The 12715-nt window shown below is 43.2% G+C and overlaps 1 protein-coding gene across 4 annotated transcripts in view; it reads left to right on the forward strand.

Annotated features, from left to right (window-relative positions):
- The window catches only part of kcnab2a (potassium voltage-gated channel subfamily A regulatory beta subunit 2a), a 90756-nt gene that overhangs the window by 51315 nt on the left and 26726 nt on the right, over window positions 1-12715 (forward strand). The window lies entirely within an intron of this gene.

The following is a 12715-nucleotide window of genomic DNA, read 5'->3' on the forward strand; positions in this document are numbered from 1 at the left end:
AGGAGAATTAAGTATGGTATTTTTCCCACCAGATTAATCCCTCCAGAGTACAAATATTCCACTATTTTTGTGTTTGTTTGTTTCACACTGATAGTATCTTATAATACTATTAAGCCAGAGTTTATTTTGAACCTAAAATACTCACATCAGCAGTTTTGATCAGTAAATCAAAAGCTATATAAAGACTGTGTTCTCCGTGTTTTTTCTCTGACAGGCTAATGACGGCAGACACTGACACTTAACATAATGATAGCTTTTGTCTGCGACTGTGTCTCTTGATATGATGCAACGTTGAATTTTCACAGCAACCCTCCAGTCAGCTGATCGCTGCTCTCTCGTCGTGTTCACCATCCTGTTGCTTTGCTTTTATTCTAATGTGATGGATAAAAAGGTTTTGTATTTCATTTAGGGGAACTTATTAAGTCTGGCCGTCTGCGGGAACCTCAAGGGAGCCGAAGTCTCATGACTGTTTTATCAAACCTCGCCCTTGCTTAGCCTTTATTCAGAGTTTGCTTGCAGAAATGTGTTTATATCTAAATGCAAATGCTTTCTATTTGTCTGGTGAATTATTCAAATGAGTCCAGCTTTTACACACTGAGGGAAAAAACGGAGTAGAGGAAGATGATTATGAAGTGGGGGATCTTTAAATGCATATTGAAGTGCTGGGGCTGGAGGAGGAGCGCCGAACAAAAAAAATCTGCATGAGCGAGTATCGGTGAGAAAATGAGCTCTCACTTTTCAGCATGATGAGGAAGAGTTCATTACGATCTGAAGCACGCTCCGCATGAGTGCAGAGTATCTGCTTTTTCAGATCACGCTCAGCTTCGCCAGGAGTGACCAAACACTAACAAGTGACGTTTCTCCTGCACTGTGGCCAAACTAATATTAAATTTAAACCGAATGAAAAGAAACAGTGCTCAAATCGTCTCGAGTAACGTTTCATCTGAGCAGAAACACTTCTCTGTGACAATATTGAGCAAAGCTGTGATCTTCTTCTTCCTCGTGTCTCATCTTGTTCGTGTGAGCAAGGTGTTACCAAAGTGTGTTTTCTGCTAATTATTGCGATGTGAAAATATAGTCCTTTTGAGTCCTTGTTTTGCACCGGAGTGCGACGTGAGCCATGATGCGCAGAGCTTTGTCTCAGCATTCGTCTCAGATCTGCTTGACAAGCCAATACAAAAAGGCTCTGCATTTTCCCTCATGAGTATGTGTGTATTTTTGTAATCATATTTAGAAAGTACAAAGTGTGGGATGTTTTCAGATCATAGAGTCATAAATACGGAGTCATACGCGTCACGCTCAAGTAAAAATGAATAAATGTGAAATTAGTATGTTGATGTGGTTGCATACATAGCAAATTGGATTAAATTAATGTTTTTTGCTATCAGCTGCATAGACTTACCGTTTCCTCTTTCAAAATAAAAGCATCTCACCAGAGCGTACCAGTAAATGTCACTTATCAGCAGTGGCAATGGTTTTTTTTTGAAAATACATGACATTTGTAATGTGTCATTCATCTTGAGTGTGAGTTTAAGTGATTTCACCTGGGCTACTTTTAGTGTTTCAAGTGAAAATGTATCCTATTTTCCACATTCACAGAAGTGTTGCTCTTACACGGCAACGTTTTGAAAATGTCGTAGTCAGCATGCTGAGCCACGAGGAGGCGCTAATGAAACCACACACACGTGAACAGAGATCAATACGTCATAAAAAACATCAATAGCAAGTATATAGACGTTGGTATGGAGGGACGATTAGTTGGAATTCTGTTATTTTTTATTTTTATTATAAATGTTTGTCTACTCACGCAAGGAGACGAAGTCAGAGCATTTTCGTGAAGTTCCACGGTGGGAGCAGATTTCAAAAAGTTGTGTTTTCAGTGGCTCCGTCATCGTTGTCCTGTAAACAGACACCAGAAAACCCAACGGAACTTTTCTCATCCTGACTTGAAAATGGAAACGGGGCTGTTTGGTTTATAGAGGACATTAAATGGATGCATTATGTTTAATCTGTTGGTGAAGAAGCTTTATTCGCTGATTATATGGTGCATTTATGCAAAAGGGTTTACTACAACATTGAAAATGCACTTTTCAAAACATTTCTTTTTCGTCTTCATCTTTTTACTTTTCAAATGTTTACCAAGAAATTAGCACTGAGGGTCAGAAACGGAGGAAACGCATGACCCGTCCCCCGCTCCCTTGTCTCAAGGCAAATCGCAGTCTTATGCATCCGACTCCTTTGCTAGCAGCGGCCTCGCCGCCTTGGCACACTGTCATTATTGAGGCTAATGATATTGAATGAGTAAAATGATTTTCAGCTCGGGGGGCCAGCGGCTGTTTGTGTTCTCTGCTTCCGCAGTCCGAAGTGCAGGATGGGCTCTGTGTTTGTGAAGCCGGCTTGTATCTGATGTAAACCGAAGGTAATGCGGCCCTAAATGCAGCATGAGGCTCAGCGATTCATGCACTGAGGCTACGGCGACGGAGTGTTTGCGGTTTTGTTCTGGAGAGAGAAAAGTGAAAGAGGGAGTGAAAGAAGCGAGGAGAGAGGATGGTTAAGGTTAATGCTGGTGCAGGCTCTATGCCCAAGAGGAAGTACAGTAGGCTGGAGTGATCTGCGCTCATGTCACTGTGGATCTTTCAAACACGCCTGTGGGAGTCGACGCTCGCGAGCCCTTTAACATGGCCACTTCTCTTTTCATCCTTCAGCTTTTCTTTCTCTCTTTCACTTTCTTTCTTTCTTCTTTTTTTTTTTTTTAATAAAAGAGACTTTGAATTTTTCATTTTGACATTTTGACAGCTGAAGAGGTTAGTGGTTTTATAACCGCAGCCCAAAAGAATACAGTCAAAGCTGTCTTATCCACCCAACAAAACTTTCCCCGATTATCCGCCCCGCAGAAAAGCCGTGTGAAATTCAGATCCGCCTCATTTGCATACAGTCCTCTCCGTTTCCCTGAGTGACGGCCTTGAATCAAAACAGTTTCCATCGCCGTGCAGAGGTGGACGGCTGGAAGTGACCTTTCCTCACAGGATCAAGGAAGCCATCAAACACCTTCCGCAGGTTGGGGGGGGGGGGGGTCGCGGCGGCTTTGTTGGGCCGCTCCCGCTTCTGTAAAGTGACTCTGCGTCGGCCTGATAGGAGGTTAACATCATCAAGCTCGACTGCGAGAGCCGCACCTCTTCCGTGATTAAATGCCTTCAGTCAGGACTGAATTAATGATGCACACAAAATGGCTCGTGATTATGTAAAGTACTTCTTCGCTGGGAGAGAATCTGTGAGGTTGAGAAGGAAGTGCAGGTGAGGAGTCGATCCAGTAAGACCCTCGCTGTAGAGAGGGCTGAAATCTGTTTAAATTCACTGAAAAGTTAACATCACATATATTACAGTGACAAAAAAGCTTTTAAGTGGTTGAATTCATAAATTCTTTCCCTCGTGATTCAACAGCTGTTCACAGAAGTAAATTGTGTCTTAAACTAAGCATCCATGGTCTCATAACTTAGACATTACCCTCACTACGCCTCTGACGGTGATATAATTCACCTTTATCTACGGCAAACCAGCACTTCTAACTCATACAGTACTGGAGGGAGTTGCTGTGGTTATATTCTCCTAACATGTTAGAGTATTTTTATATTACCAGTGAGATAAATCAAGATGTTCCTTCATTGGGAAAGTGACCAGCATCATCTATATTTCTCCCTGTTGGTTATACTGTACGAATGTAAATCAGTGCCAGAAATATATGACAAATTTAAAATTTAATTTCGAGTAATATGTGCCATGATGTTTCTAATAGTGAAATTGCTTGCTAAACCATAAAGTTTCTGTATGATTCTTCTCATCGTAACATTATAAACGCTGTTTTGTTTTGATTTGGAAAAGGGGGTTATCCTGTTGATATTTTCAACTTGAAGTGTGGCGAGAAAACGTGGCTCAATACATGAAGCAGTAGAGCTCATGCAAAAGACATAAAGTCTGTTTCAGTTGTATTTCTTTGCATGTTCAGAAAAATTTTCACATCTCCACTGCAGAAATGCTGAAAACTATTTGTACAATGAAACCAAAACACACATTTGCACAGAGAACGACACTTTATAAACATTAACAATGGCGAGTTCTCTGACATTCTTTGGATTGCTGTTCCTGTGACTTACTATAAAACTACAGTCTCAACAGAAAAAGCACTGGGAGTCATGATGCTCTGGAGGCCAGCGTTGTTGTTCTTGTCCATCAGCTTGCCCTTGTGCAGAGGAGTTTCCTTCGGCTGTGGTACATGTGTGCAGCGACAGTATAGACAGCCGTCTGTACGGAGAAGGAGCGATTTCAGAAAACTTAGACTACGGATTTCGAGCATTCTCGAAAAGTTAAACCTTGGGAACACCTTTCAAAAGGTTGCATTTTCAGTGGCTCTGAGCTTTGCTTGTCAATGTAAACAATGAAGATTTTGTGATTTCACTAGAAAATATGTAAACGGGGCTTCATGGTGTTGAGGCTCAGCAGTGACTCGCAGATAACTATAGCTTCCTACAAACACCACGGAAGCACATCATCAGTAGGGTAAAACTAACCTGTCTCACGACGGTCTAAACCCAGCTCACGTTCCCTATTAGTGGGTGAACAATCCAACGCTTGGTGAATTCTGCTTCACAATGATAGGAAGAGCCGACATCGAAGGATCAAAAAGCGACGTCGCTATGAACGCTTGGCCGCCACAAGCCAGTTATCCCTACACTGAAACATTTCAGAGTAGAAATATACATTTCCAAGTATTTCACTGAGTGCAGTGAAATAGTTTTATTGCACCAAGAAAATGGCCCAATCCAGTCAATGCATCAATCCCTTAATGCTTTGCTCTGATGTTGGCTGTCGGTGGCATGCGCCCATAATCCCACATCTAACATCACCCGCTAGTCAGGTAGATGGATTTGCAGCTGTGCTTTACTGCGTGCGAGACGTCACGAGTTGATGATGAAAAACACACAAACACACAAACTCCGACAATGGAAACGAGTCCTAAACTGTGATCTGACCCCCCCACCCCTACCCCCCACAGTCCAGCTTCAGTTCTTTTCCTCAGTCAGCCCAGCAGATCCAAAAAGTCAGAGTTTTATTTTCAGTAGAGAAGCAAATAAACGGCTGTGAAGTAATGCTGAGGTGAAGAACTTTGGGAATGTATCACTTTTCAGCTGGACTGCAACTTTTCATTTGATTTTCTCCTTTTTTTTCTGCTTTGTGCACAGAAACTGGAGGAATTCACCTCAAAGTGCTGTGGCTAACAATTGCGCTTCGGGGAGTTATATTTATAAATTCTCAAAGCGCAGTATTGTTCTTTGCCGCGGTCGGCATCAGCTACAAAACCCTGGGTGTGTGTTGCAGTCGGTGTCGTTTACTGCAGAGGCCATGTAAATCGGAGCTGACTCACCTCGTCCCCTGGTGTAAATCTACAAGTAACTGGCCCCGGCCCAGACTGTCAGTAGGATTCCTCACGTCTCCTGGGGTCCACTTTTGGTGGTGAGGTTGACAGTGAATCACCGCCACAGTAAATAGCTGCTGGCTGTGTTGTGTAAGCGGATGGCATTTAAATCCCACCATTGTGCTGTGTGAAGTTGTAACGTATCATAACCGCTGACACCGTGTACGAAGGAGCCCGTCCCCCCAGAGTCGCCTTTGCTTGGCGTACCTTGAAGTTAACTTTAAGTAACAGATGGCAGGAGAAAACAAAGAGAGGAGATGTGTGTGGAGAGTGTCAGAGATTTGAAAATGAGTTTTAAATATTGCTCCACATTAGGCTTTTACTGACTGTGGTCACTGCTCGGGGAATTTCTGAGAGTTACGAAGAAGCCAAGCCTCTCGCTTTTCCAATATTTTCTTACACGAAGCCGTGCATCGCTCTCACTCGGGTGACAAAAGCTGTGGGTGCGAGATTTAGGGCGTCGTGAGTGTGGGTGCATGCTGGGACGTTTTCCTGCCTTGTGAGGGCTCCGTTCGTCAGGGAGCCAGCTCCCCGCTGCCTGCACTCCCCCTTCCAGCATGAATCAGAAATAGACGCTGGTACTTCGAGCAGAACACGCATACGGCCGCACACTTTTGGCCACTGTAACGTAAATACTGAGGCTCATCCTGAGTGCAGATTCCAGGTCACAGCAGCCACTCCGGGTCCCTGTTCAGTGAGAGCCAGAACGGCGGCCTTCTGGTTGCTCTGAGTGTTCGAGGAGAAACCAAACGGTGGGACGGAGGTTTTGTCTGTGTTCATGTATAAGAGAGGAGGCTGGTGGTGGGGGTGTATGGGGGGTGGATGTTGTGGAATATTTTGCTTATGTGTCTATAAGTGTGTCTTCATGTGAGAGACACACTAGTGCTATGTTGAAGGAGAAAATGAAGACAGCTGTTCCTTCTTTGCCTCACTGATAGAGTTTAATTAGAGCCTCCGTGTGTGTGTGTGTGTGTGTGCGTGCGTGTGTGTGTGTGTGTGTCAGCACACTGCGTGTCATTTTCTTAAATGCTCTGGAAATAGCTCGGATTTATTAATTCCGACGCGCACCGCCAAGAAGAGGCAAGTGTTCAATATCTGCATTATAGTGGAGCAGCTTGTGTTTCATACTGTATGTGTGTGTTTTTGCAGGGATTTCATCCAACAGTTTGCACTGGATTGTATCTTCCTTCCTGAATGATCACGTTCGACTGTGAGGGTGGATGTAGCGCGGCGCGGAGGTATTGTGTTTGTACAGTGTGTTCACATGTTCCTTGCAAGGTTGCCGAGCGCTGCCACTCCGAGGTGAGGTGATGGGTCTGGATTTCTAAAAGAACCCTGAATCAACGCTGCGATTTGTGTTTGGCCTTGCGTTCTGCATGAGAGGCATTTGAACTGCGCGTTACATAATGCGGAAGGCAGTGATTGAAGGAGAAGCGCAGCACAAATGCGAGGCTATTCTGCAGCCTCAGGAGGCTCGGGCTTTAGCTTACACGGCATCATGCTTAGTCGTGTGTATTATGAATATTTAACCTCACCATTTTTTTTTTTTTTAATCGGGCAGATGGCACCAGTTTGCTCTGAAGTGACACGGCGCCACCCAGTCGATTCTCCTTCTTTCTTTGCTTCTTCCGAGCTTGTTAGTACACTGATGGTGGACCGACTGCAGGCAGTTCAGGGTTTCCCCCCGTGACTTACGGGCCCGTTCAGACTGCCAGGATTGTGTCGGCCTTGAGGGCAGCAGAGTGTACTGTAAATCTATCATGATCATGATATCATGGTTTGCAGTGGATGTACTGTATGTCTCAGCCGCAAAGCATTGATGCTCTGTATGTGATGGAGCGAAACTGCAGTCGACTGTGTTGACAACTGTTCTTATTTTACCTGGTGGCACAAGGTGGTGAGAATGACTGAAAACAACAAAATTCACAACTACTACGCCTCTGAAGCACTGTTGGTGGGAAGCGCAAACATTCAAGTGATATTAAACAAAAAAAAAAAAACTGTTGCATCTGTTTCAAATCAGGTCCAATGGGAGAAAAAAGGTAGTGTTCATGGAAAATATTAACAAGTCATCCTGAAGTGTTCATTTATCACAAATCGCATTGAGTTTATCTGTATCCCCATGAGCTGCAGCAGATACTGCTGCTAATCTTCTTGCAGTCCAACAAGTGAAATTGCAACATTATTGCACATTTAATGTTTATGTCGGGTTTTGCACAATGTTTATAAGTGAAAATGGAAAACTTTTGTTGTTTTTTGGCGTCTGTTTACTCCACTGCAGAGCTCCAAGTCACCGAAAATGCAACTTTATGGAAAAGGTTTTGAAAACTCCTCGACTCCATTTCCATGGCAACGGGGAAAACAGATTTTGTGTTCTATTCTATTCTAGAACAAACAGCACCCGCCAGTGGCCAAACATGAAAACTACACCGTTCTCTGCTATTTCTGCAGCTTCCGTACAAACAGTTTGAGTTAACGCTAAACTTTGCTGAAGTGAAAATGTAAAATCCATCCCGAAGCACAGCTTTCATATTGTGCACTTCAAATGGTGACTTTAGTGTTTGAAAAGGGTGTTAAAAAAAAAAAAAAAATGTACGCATAAATATTGAGAACATTTTTTTAGTAGATAATAGTTTGATTGATCTCCATCGGGAAAATATTCTTTTAAAGTTTAGTTACTGAGCTAATATTGTGAGTGCGGTCTGGCTTTCTCTGTTGCTGACTTCTTCTGGGAAAGTAACACCTGAAGAGCGCATTAGAAACACTGCCACCTATCGCCCAGACAAGGTATTTCTCTTTGATAGCAGCAGCAGATTTTTCAGAGCTTGTGCAGCCTGTGGTGCTGTTCAGTGGTAAATAATGTGGGTGTTGAGGGAGGGTGAAGCATAATCCCATGGTTTTTCATGACAGAGATTTTGGGGTAATATAATCCTCAGTTTGTGGTGAAAAAAGTCTCATTTCGGTTTCAGGGTCTTTCTCGCCAAAAGTTTCTATCGCCAAATAAACGGAGAAATTCAGTGCAGCAGTGTGAATCCTCGCTACTTTATTGCTTCCTAAATAACTTTAGTATCAAAACCCAACATCAGTAGTGCGTTCGTGAAAACAGCCACGAGAAAGGCAGCAGAAATTGTGTATTATGTGAAACGAGTGAGGAGAAACACTACCACACTCTGAGATCACGCTTCTTAAGGAAATCCAAAGTTGTTTGACTGAAAGGAAATAGAGTCTGATCCTTAAAATGCACCTTAAATGCATTGTCTAGTGAAATTTAAACACTGAAAGTGTCTGTATTTTTAAGTTGTATGTGGCATCTGAAGTAAATTGTGTTTGACAAACAGGATCTAGAAAGTTTTAAAATGATCAGAAAGTAGAGAGAAATAGCTTTGTGACCACATATTTATAATATGAGGTTCTCGGTCGCAAAAAGACAGAATGTTAAATTGCATCCGCAAATTGAAGGTTATCTTGAATAAATGAGCGGAATTACTTAGTCATTCCTACGTTTTCAACAATTCCACAGACAGTAAGTCAAAGTAAACCCATTCAGTCTAGACATAAAGGAGTCTCCATCACAATGTTTGCTCCTTTTAAATGCATCTACCTCCCTTTTCCTTTCAAGTAAAGATCCTGTCTGCAGGAGCTGTTAACTCTCGTAGCCGCTGCTTCCTTTGGCTATGATTTAAAGAACGGCGCAGTATTAGAGCACCGCTCTGTATGACATTAAAGATACTGTATGAGAATCCCCCACAGGTTTCGTGTAAGTTTATCACTCGTTCCTCTTCGCCGTATAGCGGAAGATTTTCCATCCCTGCAGGCGCTGACAGATTTATCCCCAGACAAGAGCCGCTGAAAATGCCCGAGTTTGAAGAAAAACAAATTCAGCCTAAGGAAAACCCTCTGAGCTGACAATCTGTTTATGCCCAAGTTGAAAAAAAAATAAATAAATAAAAAAAAATAAACTGCCATTGACAGCTGTCTTGAAGTGCTTCAGAGCCAGCGGCCCTGTGGATCTGGCTGTTGTATGTGTACAGTTATCTAAATGAAATAACATTTGACGTCTTCTCAGGCAGCTGCCAAATATGACACTGCGAGCGAAAAGCGGGATGCGGTGTGTGAGAGCGCGCACGCTGCTTAATGGTCGTGAAAGAAAGGCACAGCCAGAGAAGAAATGTCCAGAAGCTTCCTCGGGATGCAAAGTTAATTTCCTCAGCACTCAACAAAAGCTTGTGTAACTGCAGAACTTTAATGAAATATGTAGCTGCAAACGATTCACGCGGCGCTCGTCATCGGAACCAGCAGCTCGGCGTGAAAGCCGCGCCGCAGCCGCAGCCTCGCCTGCTGCCGCTGCAGCACTTCGCCTTCCTGAACACGTCGCAGCGCTTCTCAGTTTAGAGTGAAGCTGAACTGAGAACACACTGCTCTCTGGCTCGCTTTGTCTCGTCTAGTCTAGTACTGAATTTGACCAACTCTAGCGAGTCAGCAGTTGTGGATTTGAGTGTCAGCGGATCCTGATACTCTTCCAATCAGATACGTACATACATTTTACTGCTATATTGACGTGTGAAGCTGTTTTATATTATAGTCATGCTCTATGTGTATCCCCACATGGTTCATCATCTCATCGATGTTTCTCTTTCACGTCCTCTGTTTTATGAAACACAGCTGGATTTAACCAAAAGGCATCAGAATCAGTCCAGCATGAAGCTCAGCAGTGACCCGAGGCAAACATCAGAGCTGCAGATATCTGGAGTGAAACTACCAGGGACCTCTTCTTCTTCTAAATCATCTCAGATGTTCTCACATATGTTGTCGTACGGCTCCGGTGAGGCTGTGTCTGCAGGTCATACCGCAGATCCTAAAGCTTTAAAATCTTCACTTAAAATCTTCACCGGGCTACGAGATTCTTCTCAGCTCAAGCTTTGTGTGTGATTGCTCTGGCTTAGCTGCATTGCTCTGGGATAAATATTTCCATACTGCCGGTGATATATTATCCACTGTGTTGCTAATGCTGCTGTGTTGGAAACAGTTGTCAGCTTATAGCAGCTGTCATAGGAAATAACAATAATAATGATGATGCTGACGACTCACTAAATCCTCCCTGATCTCAAACGAGAGATCCGTTCAGGACAGTATTGGTAGAGGAACGGCTCACGGTTTGATGAAAAAGTAGAGCTGAAGACGGGAAGGTTTGGTTTGATGGAGGAGAGATGATAGAAACAGGAAGCTGAAGATGGAAGCTGCCAGACGAGATGAGCCGCTGAAGTCCAGTGAGAAAGGAAGATAAGGGGATGGAGAGAAGCTGAAGATTCTGAGAGATGAAGACGATAACGTGGAATAAGCAGTCAATGGAACGACTGGTCACTCATTTCCTGAAAGACGCAGATAGCAGCAATACCTGTCAGGCTGAAGCTGCAGGATTAGAAACACCTTTTAAGTCCATCGCGCCCAGCAATGTTGACTGAAGTTCATGATCCAGCAGCTGAGCAAACAGAGCAAACTCTTCATCAGCGGGCTGTGAGCAGGAGACCTTGATTAAACAGTGGAGCTCGCTGTTGGATGAAGGTTAATTCCAATGTGTTTTTTAAACCCCGCCGTTCATTAAATAGTTTCTCCCTACTTGTTTTTATCTTTATCAGGGTTTCTTTTCAAAAATGAAAATTAAAAAGTCATACCATTAACAGGCATCCTGGCCAAATTTCGTTTTTTTTCCAGCTAACAAGCTGATCGGTACATGTTGAGCGGACACAAAAGATATAAAATAGCTTGAACTTTGAATTCAGTTTCACCCGTTGACTTTTTTTCTCCTGTTTTTAATGCTCAGCACACATCAACACAAACACGTCTCTGAGTCTCTGCCTTTTCTCTGTAAAAAGAAGAGCTTGAAGGACAGAGCTCAGTGAAAAGAATTTAGAAAAGTTTGTCTTTGGGATGACTCATTCCTTTTAACCACACTTGATCACGGTGAAATGCGTTAGCAGCTTTCTAATTCCTGCTCTCCACCTGCGTATCGTCGGCCGGCTCGCCGTTCCCTCTGCGCCGAGCAGGTGCTGCATTAACCTGAGTGTCGTCTGAGGCCACCTGCAGCCAACACGAGCTCGCAGCCCTCACTCGCCCGGTGTGTTTCTGTGAAGTTAAAGCCCCAGCTGAGGCTGTATTAATAGTTCTGCTCAGTGAACATATCTCTCAACACATTCCCGTCTGCAGCCCGGTGACCTTGTTTCTTCATTCATCGCCCTGTCCCGTCCGCTGACTTCTCCCCTCTTCCCAGCACGTCCGACTCGCCGGGTCTATTCAGCACGCTCCGGCTTCGCTTAAAGCTTCAGTCAGGGAATAATGGATGGAGAGCTGCTCTAATTAGATTCCCTCTTAACTACACATTTGCAGTAGATTTGACATCATAAATGTTTGATGCTTTGTATGAATCATGACTTAACGGGCGCAGAAGCCGACTGAGATTATCTCTCGTGGAGGTTTCTGCTTCAGATTTGAACTGTAGAGTGAAAATGTTAATCGTCAGCCTTTGAGTCTGTAGTTTTTGTCATTTCATTCAACTAATTTATATTCATGCCTCCTTGGATATTCAACTTAGGAAAAATATTATCTGTGCAGTTTAATTTCAGGAATATGAAGATGACTGTTGGGTGAGATTATGTTTAAATGGTGACATTAGAAGCTGGAGAATCCTTCGTAAAAAGCTAGATGGTCTTTCAAACAGCATCAGACAACTGTTCATGTAATTACACTGTATGTTCTTGCAAAAATCTCAAGATGAATCATGTAGTTGAGTGTGTGGACCTGTGTAAATATTAGTTGTATGCTGATGATGGTGGGTGATTCATTTACCCATCATCTGTACTACATTTTGTAAATTACAGAAATGGACAAAAAATGCACTCAGACTCACACCTATGTACAATTTGGAGTCAACAATTTCCCTTAATTATGTTTTCCACAGAGGGGAAAAAAACCCTCAAACGCACAGGGAAGACACACAAACTCCCCCAAGCCTCGACTTCAGGTTATTATTGTTCTCAATAAGATTCAAGATTCTCCTCAGGCGGCGTTGATAATGTACCGATCAGATTAATCTGGATGATATGAAGCTGAATAATTAAGAACATTAACATGGTGGATGTGTTAGATACTGATATTTAATGACTCTGTTGTGGACTGAGATGAATTTCCTGTTCGCTCCCAGGTGGTCCGGACTAGTTCAGGCATTTGACAACCAGCTCAGGATTCGTG

The sequence above is a fragment of the Salarias fasciatus genome, chromosome 5 (assembly GCF_902148845.1).
Source record: "Salarias fasciatus chromosome 5, fSalaFa1.1, whole genome shotgun sequence".
In the NCBI taxonomy this organism is placed as follows: Eukaryota; Metazoa; Chordata; class Actinopteri; order Blenniiformes; family Blenniidae; genus Salarias; species Salarias fasciatus.